General features: G+C 42.8%; 1 pseudogene; it reads right to left on the bottom strand.

The window, feature by feature from the left end:
- Positions 1-12,729: 12,729 nt before the first annotated feature.
- On the bottom strand, positions 12,730-14,422 carry LOC133121213 (putative nuclease HARBI1; annotated as a pseudogene).

The raw sequence follows: 14,422 nt of genomic DNA, 5'->3' as shown, positions 1-14,422 counted from the left end.
TGTCCTGCTCCAGGAGCATGGAGGTAAACAACGACCTGTCGGGTATTACTCGACGAGACTGGACTCAGTAATCCGGGGGCTTCCCGCCTGCATGCGAGCAGTTGCTGCGGCTGCTGCGGCTGTAGAAGCCACCTGTGCTTTAGTGGCTTATCGACAGCTCACTGTCCTGGTTCCGCATGCTGTGGCAGAAATACTGCTGAAACAAAAAACCGCTCACCTTTCAGCTTCGCGCATGCTCCACTACCAACATGTATTAACAACCCTACCTAATGTTGTTGTGAAACGATGCACTGTTTTAAATCCCGCTACTCTTCTTCCCACAGAAGCAGACGGAGAAGCACATGACTGTGTTGCTGTTTTGGAGGAAGTCCTCACCCCCAGACCAGACCTAAAAACAGAACCCATGGCGAATACGGATATTGAATTTTTCGTAGACGGATCCGCTTCAAAGGATCCCACAACCGGTGAAAATCATGTGGGCTATGCAATAGTAACCGAACATGCGGTACAAGAGTCCGCCCGGCTACCGGGTCACCTTTCTGCCCAAGCTGCAGAATTGTTCGCCCTTACCCGAGCGTGTCATTTGGCAAAAGGTAAAGTTGTAACAATTTACACAGACAGCAGATATGCATTTGGAGTGGTACATGATTTCAGTGCAATTTGGAAACACAGAGGATTTCTCACCAGTGCGGGAAAACCCATTCAGAATGGACCCCTGGTCAGAAATCTTCTGGACGCCATCATGCTGCCCAGATCTGTGGCAGTTTGCAAATGCACTGCACACACTGGGGACAGTACACCTGTGGCTAGAGGAAATGCAGCAGCTGATGCAGCTGCTAAGGCAGCAGCACATGCCCCTGTGAAAACGACCCTCCAAATGTTGAATGAACAAAAAGACCCACAGCTCACAATACAAGAGAGTCAGGAAATGGCTACCGCCACAGAGAAGGCAAAATGGAAAAACAAAGGGTCAAAGGTCGATGGTCTGTGGGTAGGGAAAGCCTCAGGTAAACCTTTTCTACCCCAATGCTTGGTTCCATACTACCTGAAATTGACACATGGAAAGACCCATGTGTCAAAAGGAGGGATGGTGGCAGAAATGGAACAATATTGGGACCTCAGCACATGTGCATTCAAAAGTCACTCACAAAATTTTTGTTCCAGATGCATCGTGTGTGCAACACACAACGCCGGAGTAGCAGTAAAAACAGAACCAGGCGCTCAACCACCAGCACAAGAGCCGTTTGAGTACTTAATAATGGATTTCATTGAACTAACCCCTTGCAGAGGCCAAAAATATTGTTTGGTGATCATTGATATGTTTTCAAAATGGATTGAAATTTTTCCTTGCAGACATGCAGATGCAACAAAGGTGGCGAAAGCACTTATTAGGGAAATCATTCCTAGGTGGGGAATACCGAAACGAATATCCTCAGATCGAGGTTCACATTTCTATAACAATTTGATGAAAGCATTGACCGAATTTTTCTCCATTGACATGCGATTCCACTGCGCTTATCACCCGGCCAGTGCAGGAGCAGTGGAAAGAGCAAATGGAGTGGTCAAAAACAAATTGACAAAAACAATGGCGGAGACAGGGCTGGATTGGATAACAGCTCTGCCCATAGTCATGTTGTCCATGAGGTCAGCGGTAAGTAAGACGACAGGATTGTCGCCCCACGAGGTCATCACGGGGAGACCCATGAGAACCCCCGTGGGGCCCCCAATTGCCGGGACAGACCTAGCCCTAGTAGATGATCAAATGGTTCGATATTGTGTGGAATTGAATAAGGCACTGCGATTTGTCTCAAAGCAGGTGAAAGCAGCACAACCGGCCGTACGTGACGAACCTGGCCATCAGCTGAAACCATGAGACTGGGTGGTGGTGAAGGACTTCCAGAGGAAGAGGTGGTGCGAACCTAGGTGGCGTGGACCGTTCCAGATCCTGCTCACCACTCCGACGGCTGTTCGAGTAGCTGAGCGCACTTCCTGGATACACGCCAGTCATTGCAAGCTGTACAAACGAGGGGGATGCCTGTGACGAGCCATAGGCTGTCTTTGATGAGCAAAGCAGACAAATTTTTTTTTCTTTTAATTTTTTTTATTTTTCTCTTTGAATATGTTATCATTTATATGATAAAAGGAGGGATTGTGGGAGAAAAATATAATGTAGTACAATGTAACCTAGGATATATGTATCCAGATATGTACAATGCATATAGTTAGAAAACTGCTTAAAAGAATATTGTGCTTGTGACAGATAACCAGCAAAAATGTAAGGGAGGGGTGAGTGCTCTGCCACAGCTTACGTCATATGGGCATATGTGCAGGGGATAGAGCAGAACACGCTTCCATTGTTGGGTGCGCTCATGTGCTTGTTATGATAAAAAATAATGAGGAGGAATCGCACCCGAGGTTGGTTCCTCCTTACCCAGACTAAGGAGGAACCACGGATGATAAATATAACCTTGAAGATACTGTAGCAGTGGGCTAATTGCAACACAAATGTTATATGACTTAAGGAGCAGATGTGGGCCTAGGAGTACAACGCGTAGGAAAAATACTGAGACACTGTCTGAAGAGGATTGGCTTTCACCGTAATGTATTCATGTGATACCTTAGGATGTGTAATGGTATAAGAATAGACACCCTGTCTGCTAAAATCTAGAGTGTTTTCTCACATTGGTGTGAGGCATTCTCCGTGCTTTGTTATAGGGTTAATAAAGCTTGTATTATTGAAACTCTCCTTGCTGTGAAAGAACTGGGTTCTTTTAAACGGGAAAGGTTGCTTGCAAGAAGTCTCTCCTAAATCAAGGGGAATTTTCCCCGACACTATACCTTTAAGACTAACCAGATAAAGATTCAATAGAGGTTTTCCTGCATGACATGCAGGAAAACTGTAGTAGTTTTAGTCGTACTTTTACTCACTATCTCTCTCGATCTCAATTCTCAATACAATACACGCTAGCCCTTTACAACCCAAGCTGAAGCTTAGAAAAGAGGGGAAAGCCATTGCACAAGCATTGGGGATAGCTTGTAACTTCATAACTTGGAATGTCCTGAAAAAGAAAGAAACCGCTGGTGTACTAAGCAACAGACATCGAACAGGTTGACCAAGCAAGACAACAGCAGTTGATGACCTTGAAAACCTTGTGAGAGCTGTGAAGAAAAACCCCAAAACATTTGTCTGTGACATCACAAACCTTTACCCCTGCCCTGTGGAGATTGTGTCTGAATCAACCGATTGAAGAAGACTTATAGAGGAAGCAAGATAGAGGCAATACCACAAGATGCAAACCACTCATCAGTAGTAAGAATTGGAAGGTGAGATTACAATTTGCAAAGAAGTAGAGATGAGCTGCTCTGGAACAAAGTTTTATGGTTTGATGAGACCAAGATTAACCTCTACCAAAGTAAAGGAAAGGTTGAAGTGTAGAGAAAGAAGGGATCTGCGCATGATCCAAGACAAAGTTTATCTGCGAAGCACGGTGGAGAAAGTGTCATGGCTTCAGCTTGCATGACTGCTTCTGAAGTGGCTCACAAATTTTTTTGATGATATATGTCTACCAACACTTTCTGTCTGCCAACTTATGGAGAAATGTGTCCAAACTCATTGGGAGGAATTTCACTGTGCAGCAAGATAATGACCAAAAACACTGCCAACACAATGAGGACCTTAAATCCAATTGAGCATGAATTTCACCTCCTGAAGAGGAGAGTGAAAGGGAAAAACCCTGCAAAACAAACAATAACTGAAAGAGGCTGCAGTAACAGCCTGGAAAAGCATCACAAAATAAGAATGCAAGTTTGATGGTGTTAATATTAAGTGTTATTTAATTTACTTAAATACTCTCTGTTCCAATACTTTTGCTCATCTAAAAATTGGGCGATCTGATACCAAAGGTGCTATGTTCTAAGTAGTTTAACATGTCTGGGTGTAAATACCTGAAAATAAAAGCTGAAATTCTCAACTGGTGTTTATCTTTTTATCTCAACCCCAAATGTATTTAGTGTATTGCAGGAACAAAGTAATTGGACTTACTGTTCCATTAATTTGGAGGGGACTGTATAATCCACAAATATGGTATCCATTTTCATTGCTATTGACGAAACACAGATTTATGTTCCTCTGAAGCCAAAGACCCCTCTCAACTTTCAAAACTAGAGACATGCCTCTCAGAGATAAAGACATGTCTTTGAATTTCTTCCACGTCAACACAGGAGAAAACAGTAGTAGTTTAACCAGCTAGCACCAAGGACCTAACTCATCACATATCTTTAAATACTGATGGATCGGTCTTATTCCAAAACCGTACCGTGAAAATCCTTGGTGTTATTTTTGAACCCACTTTATCATTTCAACCACACTTAAGGCCATCACCAAAACCGCATTCTTCCTTCTTTGTAAAATAGCAAAAATCCAGCCAATGCTTTCAATAGAGGATGTTGAACTCTTAATACATGCATTTGTAACATCAGACTTGATTACTGTAATCACATCACCTTGCTGCTAAAAAAGCCTACTCTGGATCCCTCCATCATCCAGAACTTCCTTTTCTATCTAAAACCATAGAACGAGCCGCTTCTAGTCAACTTTCTTCTTTCTTTTCTAACAACAACCTGCTAGACCCCCATCAGTCTGGCTTCAGATCTGGCCACTCGACAGAGACCGCGCTCCTCTCCGTCAGTGAATCACTCCATGCCCCACGAGCAGCCTCCCTCTCCTCTGTCTTCATTCTTCTAGATCTCTCTGCTGCCTTCGACATTGTGGATCACTCCATCCTCCTGTCCTCCCTGTCAGCAACGGGGATCTGTGGCACAGTCCTGGACTGGATTGAGTCCTACCTCTCTGGTCGCTCCTTCCAGGTTGCCTGGGCTGGTACGGTATCGACACCTTGGCCCCTTGCCACAGGAGTTCTCCAGGGCTCAGTCCTAGGCCCCCTTCTTTTTTCTCTTTACACTCGTTCCCTTGGCTCTGTTATCACTGCACATGGTCTATCCTACCACTGCTATGCAGACGATACCCAACTCTTCATCTCATTCCCACCATCTGATACACAGGTTTCAGCCTGTATCTCTGCTTGCCTGAGTGACATCCAGAGCTGGATGGACAACCACCATCTAAAGCTCAACCCAGGTAAGACTGAAATGATATTCATCCCTCCCATTACCTCTCCCCATCTGGATCTCTCCATTTCCCTGGGGGATACCACGCTGACGCCATCACCCTGTGCAAGGAACCTTGGCGTGGTGATGGACAGCAGACTGTTCCTCTCCAAGAACATTGCAGCAGTGACCCGGTCATGCAGGTTCTTCCTATACAACATACGGAGAATCCGCCCCTTTCTCACCCCCTACTTGACCCAGCTCCTGGTCCAAACGATGGTTTTGGCCTGCCTGGACTACTGCAATTCTCTCATGGCTGGCCTCCCAGCGTCCACCATCAGACCCCTCCAACTTATCCAGAATGGAGGCTCATCTCGTCTTCAACCTTCCCAAACACTCACATGTCACCCCCCTGCTTACTTCCCTCCACTGGCTGCCTGTCATGGCTCACATCAAATTCAAAACATTGGTGCTAGCCTTCCAAGCAGTTAAGGGGTCTGCCCCAGCTTACCTCTAAAAAAATCATCAGACCCTACACCCCTGCCAGACCTCTTCGGTCGGCCTCCACAGGCCGCTTGGCACCTCCTGCTCACGCTCATGACTACTGTTTGTTCTGGCTCCATGGTGGTGGAATGAACTCCCCGTTGAGGTCAGAACAGGTCTTCCCATCTTCAAGCGCAAACTGAAGACGCACCTCTTCAAGGAGCACCTCTCCCTGTTCCTCCCTACCTCCCTGTAAACCTTAATTGCTTAATTTACTTGTGTATCAGGATGTTTTAGTTTGGCTAGGTAAGCAGTAAAATAAATAAAATAAAATAAATAAAATAAAATAGGCCCTGGTCCTTATCTTTGTTGTGCAGGAAGCAGTTGAAATTGTAGTTCGCTCTAGGGCACAGGTGTCAAACTCCAGTCCTGGAGGGCCGTAGTGTCTGCTGGTTTTTGGGGTGTTCTGGGTTCATTCAAGTCATTGATTGGTTAAAGTATCCACACACCTTATTCTCAAGGCCTTAATTGGCCTTAAGTGGCAGCTGATTGAAAGGAAACCACAAAAACCCGCAGACACTGTGGCCCCCTGGGAAGTTTGACACTCCTTCTCTAGGGTCTTTCAGCACACTTATCCCTGGTTATGGGTATATAACCAGAGATAGTGCTAAATGAGTGCTAAATACCTTTTTATCGTATTTAGCACTCAGTAATTCTTTTATGAATTATTTTGTAATTCTTGGGAAGTTTTAAATTGCAGAAAAATAAAAGGAAAGTCAGGCCAAAACTGAGCCCCCAAAATGCCAAGAACATACAAAGAAAGTCAATCCATATGGAAGTCACAGGGGTGAAAGGCATATAGGCGAAAACTGGCACAGCTGAGGAACAAGAGAGCGAGCCAACTATTTACAGAACAGTATCAGAATTGACTCTGCCAAAGCAACTTTCCCTTTTTGCAGAATGCTGGGACATAGCCTACCTGGCTAACGCCCACAAAAGAAAGAAAAACATGTGGAAATGTAGAACTTACAGTGAAGCGACAGGTCCAAGCGACAATTTTTTCTGTTATTTAAATTTACAGCAATCTCAGAGAAGAGGCTTCTCCAGGATGTATACACACTCACTGAGCTCTTTATTAGGAACATTTTTACTTTTACACGTACTTATTCATGCGAATAAATAACTTTTTATTCTCTTATCATCAGCTTCCTTGGGAGAAACTTTTTGGGAGAAACATCTGCCTTATCCTCGTCTCCATTGTATTTGTAGGGACTACGGAAATTGCCAGTCCAACCTGTGCAATATGCATGGATCTTAATGGTAAGGAAAACAGTTCATTTGATTGGATATGAATAAATCAAGGTGCACCAAACTCACCGATAATATAGTGAGCATAATCCAGCCCATTTTCCACCTGCCCAAAAATAAAATAAGAAAAGGGAATACATAACTCCCCGGCCAACCTAAAGAACCACTTGTCCAAAAATTCACCGCACGCCTTAATGACACGGTGATAGTAAAAATACATACAATCCCATCTCAAATTCAACTGACAAAGCAGGATTACTGATACAGAGATGAGACCAGATGACACATATTAAACCTCTAATTCAACAGACGAAGCAGGATTACTAATACAGAGGCAGGAAGTGTACACAAACTGTGGGGCCCCTGGCTTAGGTGGAGGGGAGTTTAGACCAATAATTTAAATAAGGAGAGCCACAGTCAGGCGTTAAGTTCAAAGAAAGTCAGATTTATTTATCCAAGTGAGGGGGGGGGGGGGGGGGGGGGTAATGCAACATAAATCCTTCCTGTCTGGGGTATTGGCTTAGCTCGGCCTAGAGAGAGAGAGCAGAGGGAGGGTGTGAAAGTTTGTGTGGGGTGTCTAGGCCAGGCTCTGTCTGCCCATCTTTTAGCCCCGGTCCAGGCTCGGTCTCCAGCCTTCTTCCACTGTCCTTTAGACCACCAATCCGTCATATCAATATTCCACTATGTACTTTAATTTGCACTGTCCACACAATCTTCCATGCCGGTGAATTCAAATAGCAGACAAACAGCAGCGCCAAGAGAAAGTTCCACATACGGATAGGGTGAACATTGTTTTCCCCTTACGCTTGCCCCAAGCTGTAGGGAGTCAAGCCCATCTTTAATTACAAGACCTCAGTACTGGGTCCACCTTCAACTCAACCTAGAGCTCTTTACTTCCCAAAGGTAGCTTTTAAACAAGGCGGATAAATTCAGCTGATGTCTGTACCTGCTACAAAATAACTTTTTGGGAGCGCCCTCTCGTGGCCCCAAGAGGTAATTCCCAATGAAGCTGGCCAACCTCCATAATAAAGAAAAATCCCTAAACACCTGTTTGACAGATCAGAAACACTCTTCAGGAGTCAGGTGTGGATCTGTTAATGACCAGCATCTGCAGAATACTTTGTGAACAGAAATACAGAGGCTACACTGCAAGATGCAAACCACTGGTTAGCCGCAAAAAAAAAGCATGAGCAAACAAGGGTTTATGCCTTTTTTTTGTGATCAACATTTTTATTGTTTTTCCAAATGGAGGGGGGTTACAGACATATCAAAAGTCGTATGTTAAATTGAGAAAAGAAAAAGAAGAAAAAAGAAAAAACATCAGGTTGGGAAGACAATACCTAAAGCAACAAAAACAGCAGATAGATCACAACAAAGATTGTCTAGTTGTTGTTGTCCCTAGCCCAATAAATTATCCTGGATGAGAAAGAGTTCCAAGATTGTACAGGCACTGGTCGTGCCTTATTAAGTCGCGCAGTTGTATGTTCAAGGTTGACAATGTTGACAAGGCTATGGATCCAAAATGATTTCATACACATATCCGGAGTAAACCAGTTTTTTAAAATAGTTTTTTTTGCAGAGGTAAACCCTGAGAATACCATTTTGAACTGAATTTGCTTTAGATTGATCTCAGAATTATCATTAAGGAGACAAAAACCAGAATTAGGAACATAACAAATATCAAGTATATCCGCTAAAACTGAGTTTACATGAAACCAGAACTTAGAGATAACTGGACAATCCCAAAACATGTGTAAGAATGTTCTGGGTGAAGCAGTGTTACATATATGACAGTTGTCAGTACCTTGCTATTTCATCTGGAATCTCTTATAGGGTGTGATGTAGGCTCTGTGTATGGTTTTGAAGTGAATTAGTTGGTGAGCTAGATTCTTAGAAGTCATACTTAAATTGCACCATATTCTCTCCCAATCTAAGTTTATATTCCAACTCCCCAGCTCCCTGTTCCATATGGATTCAATTGGTAAAGCCTTGGCCCTGTGCTGAATCAGTGTACTATATATTAAAGAGACAGAAGATCTGCCCAGTAATGGTGCAATCCATTGTAACATGGGATGTGAGGGGAGAGGAGAATTCCAGGGAACTCCATATGTTTTTAAGGCAGATCTTAGCTGAAAGTAAACAATATAAGGAAGAGAGAAAGCGTGTTCTTAAGTCTTGTATGTAACAAAGACCTTGGGTGTCATATATATCACCGAATGTATTCACTCCAAGAGATGACCAAGATGGTTGATGAAATGGCTTGTTACCGCATAATAACCTCGGGTTATGCCATAGTGAAGTGTTCTGCTTTCTTCCACACCTGTATAGAGTTTGCAATGATGGGCCCAAAATTATTTTCAATTGTTTTGTTTGTTACGCTAGAGAATAGGATGTCTTGCAGCTTGTGAGGTAATAATTTAGCAGATTCAATCAATTTCCATGCAGTGGTAGACTGTGGGTCAGCCCATGTGCTGAGTGCTCTGATCTGAAAAGACCAATAGTAAAGTTCGGTTGGTACTGCCAAACCACCCAGCAGTTTGGGTCGTTGCAGTGTAGTCAAACGAACCCTAGGCCGTCTCCCATCCCAAATAAAACCAAATCATGGAGTGAATGTCTTTAAAGTAATTTGGAGGGGGACAGAGTGGTAACATAAAGAAAAGGAAATTGAGACGGGGCAATATGTTCATTTTAACTGTATTAATTCTACCTTGAAGAGACGTCTTTAGATTCTTCCATCTATGGATGTCTGATTTTATTTTGCTTAGCATAATGTTGAAGTTGTCTCTGTTAATTTTATGTATGTTTTTATAGACTGTAATGCCCAGATATGTAAAAGAGCATTTGGTCTGAATATAGGTGGGAATAGGAGTATTTGTGTGTATATTATTTAGATGCATAAGTGCAGATTTTGTCCAATTAATTTTGTAGCCTGACAGGCTGCTGAAATTATCAAATTCCTTAATGACTGGGGGAATAGAGGTGTCAAGAATAGAGGTGTCAAAGTTATCTAAGAACAAAATTATATCATCCGCATGTAGAGATATAATATGATTATGATGACCAATTTTCATAGGGGAAGCTGTAGATGGAGGGTAAATGGAGAAGATATTATGTCCCCTGTTAGAACACTTGCTAAAGGTGAGTGGTATAGCGCCTTGACCATTGCTATAAAATTATCTCTGAAACCAAAACGTTGTAATACTGCCCACATATATTTCCACTCTATCCTATCAAAGGCTTTCTCTGCGTCAAGTGAAAACACGGCACAAGGATTTGGGTGTGTCTCTGCCATATCTATAATGTGTAGCAGCCTTCTCATGTTATCAGATGCATAGCGTCCCTTGATAAAGCCTGTTTGGTCTTCATTGACTAGAGATTGGATAACTTTTTCCAGGCGCAGAGCAAGTACTTTGGCATATATCTTAAGATCACTTGTAAGTAAGGATATTGGTCTAAAACTAGAGCACTCAAAGGGATCTTTTCCCTTTTTCAAGAGTAAGGTGATGAGTGCTGTTTTTTGGTCTCTATGAAATGTCCCACTCTTGATTGCAAAGTTAAATGAATCAAGCATGAGTGTGCCCACAATGTCCCAAAGTTCTACATAAAGCTCTGGTGGGAGGCCATCCAAGCCAGGCGATTTGCCTTTATTGAGACATTTCAAAGCTCTATGTAGTTCATCCAGCTTTAACGCGGCTTCCAGATCATCTTGGTCTGTTTATTCGAGGCAGGGAAGCTCCAATTTGTCAAGAAAATGCTTACAGGTAGCATCATCATAAGCAATCTCAGATTTGTATAGATTTTCCTAAAATGTTAAAAATGTATTATTGATGGCCTGCGGATTGGTTGTAATTTTGCTATCAGGTTTATTTATTGCTGGGATGTGAGCTTTTGTTTCACATTCCTTAAGCATAAGAGCCAGCAGATGACTAGGCCTCTCTGATTCAGCCAGTGTATTGTATTCATCTTTCAAAGATGTCAGCAGTTTAGACTGATCATCTGAGAAGCTATGTTTTTGCTAGAGTTGAGGAGAACTTTGTGGCCTCCCATAAAACTTGTGGATTGGAGCATTCCTTTGAGTTAATATCTAGAAAATCTTTTAATTGAACTTTTTTTTTAAAAGATATTTTTTAGGCCTTTTTCAGCTTTATTGGACAGTATATAGTATAGAGAGACAGGAAGAATGGGAGCGAGAGAGAGGGGAAGACATGCGACAAATGTCGGACGGTCGGATTCGAACCGCTGACGTCGCAGCTCGCAATGAGCATGCGGTCAGTGCTCTGCAGGCTGCGCCACCGAGACACCCTTTAATTGAACTTTGAGTGAACTAAGAAATCCAGAGTTAGTTAGTAAAGATGTGTTTAAACGCCACCTGGGGGCCTTTGTCTTAATGTTGGGCAGATCGACGTTGCATAATAATGCAGAGTGATCAGACAGTAGAATTGGTGAGATAGTAATGGACGTATGTCCGGCAATTAAGGTTGGGCTAAGAAAAATATAATCTATCCGGGAGAATGTCTTATGTCTATTGGAGAAAAATGTGTAATCCCTAGCAGTAGCATTCATACACCAAATAACAACAAGATTTAAATCTGTGATAAGTGTATTCAATAGGCTAGATGAAGGATTGACTATTGCATCTGAATTAGATTTATCAAGAGATGGATTAAGAACCGCATTGAAATCACCTCCCACCACTAAAGAACAGTCATTTTGTTCTAATAAAGTGTTTCCAATGTAAGCAAATAAGTCTCTGTCAGGTTCATTTGGACAGTATATGGATGTGAATGCCAATTTATGATTGAGTATGCTAACACGGGCAAAAGCAAGTCTTCCATTCTCATCATTACCAGTGATATTTACATCGCAGGACATTTTCCGGTTAAGAAGGATACATACTCTTGTTTAGGGCACACGATGATACAATTCATCTGTAATGTTTATTTTGAAATCGTGCCACATCGCATTGTTTGAGGTGCGTTTCTTGGATCAGGGCAATGTCCACCTTTTTACGATGAAGATACTTAAGAACACAAGTTCGTTTGATAGCGGAGTTTAGGCCATTCACACTTCACATGAGTGATAATATATTCAATGACTGCGTCCACATATTATACGGCTAAGATCTGTCTTAAAATACAAACGTGTATAAGATAGAACATATGCGTGCGATCGTCCTGCCAATTACTGTACCGATGCCCCAATGCTGATGTTCTAACAAAGAATATGTCTGTAACGGGGAAGGGGTAGGAAAAACTATATACAAAAACAAACACAGACCGCACAGACGAAAAACCGTAGGTCTGTAAAAACATAAGCACTGTCTGATTCGTGACCAATCCACACCAACTCATAGCTATAGTAACAGATAAGCCCACACAGTCATAACAAAAAAGATATATCACCTTTCGAACTGGTGGAGCTAGGCTAATTTAGCATGCTAGTGTTAAATCAGACTGGAAGCAACTAGTAGCCTAGCTAATCTTACATTCCAAATATTCCAAAATACCCTGTAGTAAGGATCCTGCGACTGTCTGCTACAACTTGTATATGTTAAGTCATGAAAGTTCATTCCTTCATATCCACTAAGTTGCCTTCTCTGGCATGTGGAGGATCCCCGTGGTTCTTCTCTATGGTCGGATTTGAGGTTGTGGCAGTAGCTCCACCATCGCGCTGTACCGGTGTAGAGGTGGACCTCCGTGGAAGAGAGTTGATGAAATCTTCGGCGGCTTAAGGGGAGTCGAACATCTTCTTTTCACCTTCATACTGCAGTTTAATCCGCGCAGGGTAGATGAGAAATGGCTCCAGGCCCAATCTGGGAAGAACAGGAGCGTGCTAGCTGTCGGTGCCGAAGCGGTTGGAGACTGGCGGGTGGCTCCGTTGGAAGCGCACTTCACTGGATAATCTTGACGTGCCCCGTGAAGGATAGCCGATCTGTCTTGCCAACGCAGTAATCTGGGGCCGGTTTTTCAAAAGTAATCTGATCGGATTACGGCTATCGGATTGGATCAAATCTTGAAAATGGGTTTTTCAAAAGAAAAAAGGATTCAGAAATTGGATTGGATCACGTAATCCAATCTTGTTGTTGATCCGGATCAAACCTTGAGTTTGGGTTTTTCAAAACTTTTTGGTAGGATTGGGATTATTTTGATCCCAAAAATCAGGGTTAAACTGATCCCAGCAGGAGGGTGGATTCATGGTGGATATCAGTAATAAAACTAGGTAACTAAAATTGGTTAGTTAAATAATACAACATTTATATCATGCATTTTACAGTATTTATATTTATTCATCAATTTCACTTGAATTGTTCAACAGGAAGTACATAAAGTAGGTAGGCTATGTAGGCTAGCAACCTTTCAGTACAGCAAATTATAAATAATAAATATTTCGGCCCCATAAAATAATCCCCCAAACAGCTGTCAATATTGAACTCAAATAATAAATTCTGTCTTTGTTCATTAAACATTAATCACACTGACACAATCATCAGTCATGGACTTATCAAAAATAGTGTCTAACAATTGCATCTCTTATTGGTCGTCCAGTCGGGCCCTCATTCTGACAGAATGCCGGAGGTTGGTCAGTGTCTCCAATGGGCTCAGGTGCATCAGGGACGTCATCACAGAGAGGGACTTTGCGCCTGGTCGCGATGTTGTGTAGGACAATGCAAGCAAGTATTATGTTGCATGCTTTCTGTGGTTCCACTCTCAAGTAGTTAAGGCATGCAAAGTGCCTCTTCAGAACTCCATTTAAGCGCTCAATGGTACATCTTGTTTTGCAATGAGCAGTGTTGAAGCGTGCCTGCTCAGGCGTGTTTGCAGCCAGAAAAGGGGTCATCAGCCATGGTAGAAGAGGGTAGGCACTGTCTCCTAATATGATACCATTTGGTTGGTTGGTTTGGAGCTCTCTATATAGAGCGCTCTCCCTCAGGATGCACGCATCATGGACAGACCCAGGCCACTTCACAACACAGTTTGTGATGAGGAGCTCAGCGTTGCCCACAAGTTGAACTTTGATGCTGTGTCTCCCCTTTCGGTTTACAAACTCCCACTCATTCTCATGAGGTGCTTGTATGTGCACATGGGTGCAGTCGATTGCTCCAATAGTATTGGGCATATTCCCCAAAAGAAAAAAATTCTGCTTGGCCTGGATGATCTGGTCATCCTTCGGAAATGAAACAAATTCATTAATCAGGCTGGCCAATGCAGTTGACACTTTTCAGAACATCACAAACAGTTGATTTTTCCACACCCATGTAGTCATCCACAACTTGGTAGAAAGTCCCACATGCATAGAAGCGAAGAGCAATGAGGACCTGTTCCTCCACAGACAGACCATGACTCCTTTGGTTTCTGCGTTGGAGGTTGGGCCTGAGAAGGTCCATAATATACTGAATATCAGCTCTTCCATAGCAAAACCGAGCATACAGCTCCTCATTGGTATATTTCTGCAGTGGATCTATACGCTCAACATACACCCTTTGGCGGTATCTTCTCCTGTGGTGGCGATGGACAACACCTGCCAT

The sequence above is a fragment of the Conger conger genome, chromosome 2 (assembly GCF_963514075.1).
Source record: "Conger conger chromosome 2, fConCon1.1, whole genome shotgun sequence".
Lineage (NCBI taxonomy): Eukaryota > Metazoa > Chordata > Actinopteri > Anguilliformes > Congridae > Conger > Conger conger.
This window is presented reverse-complemented; position numbering and strand designations above follow the sequence as displayed.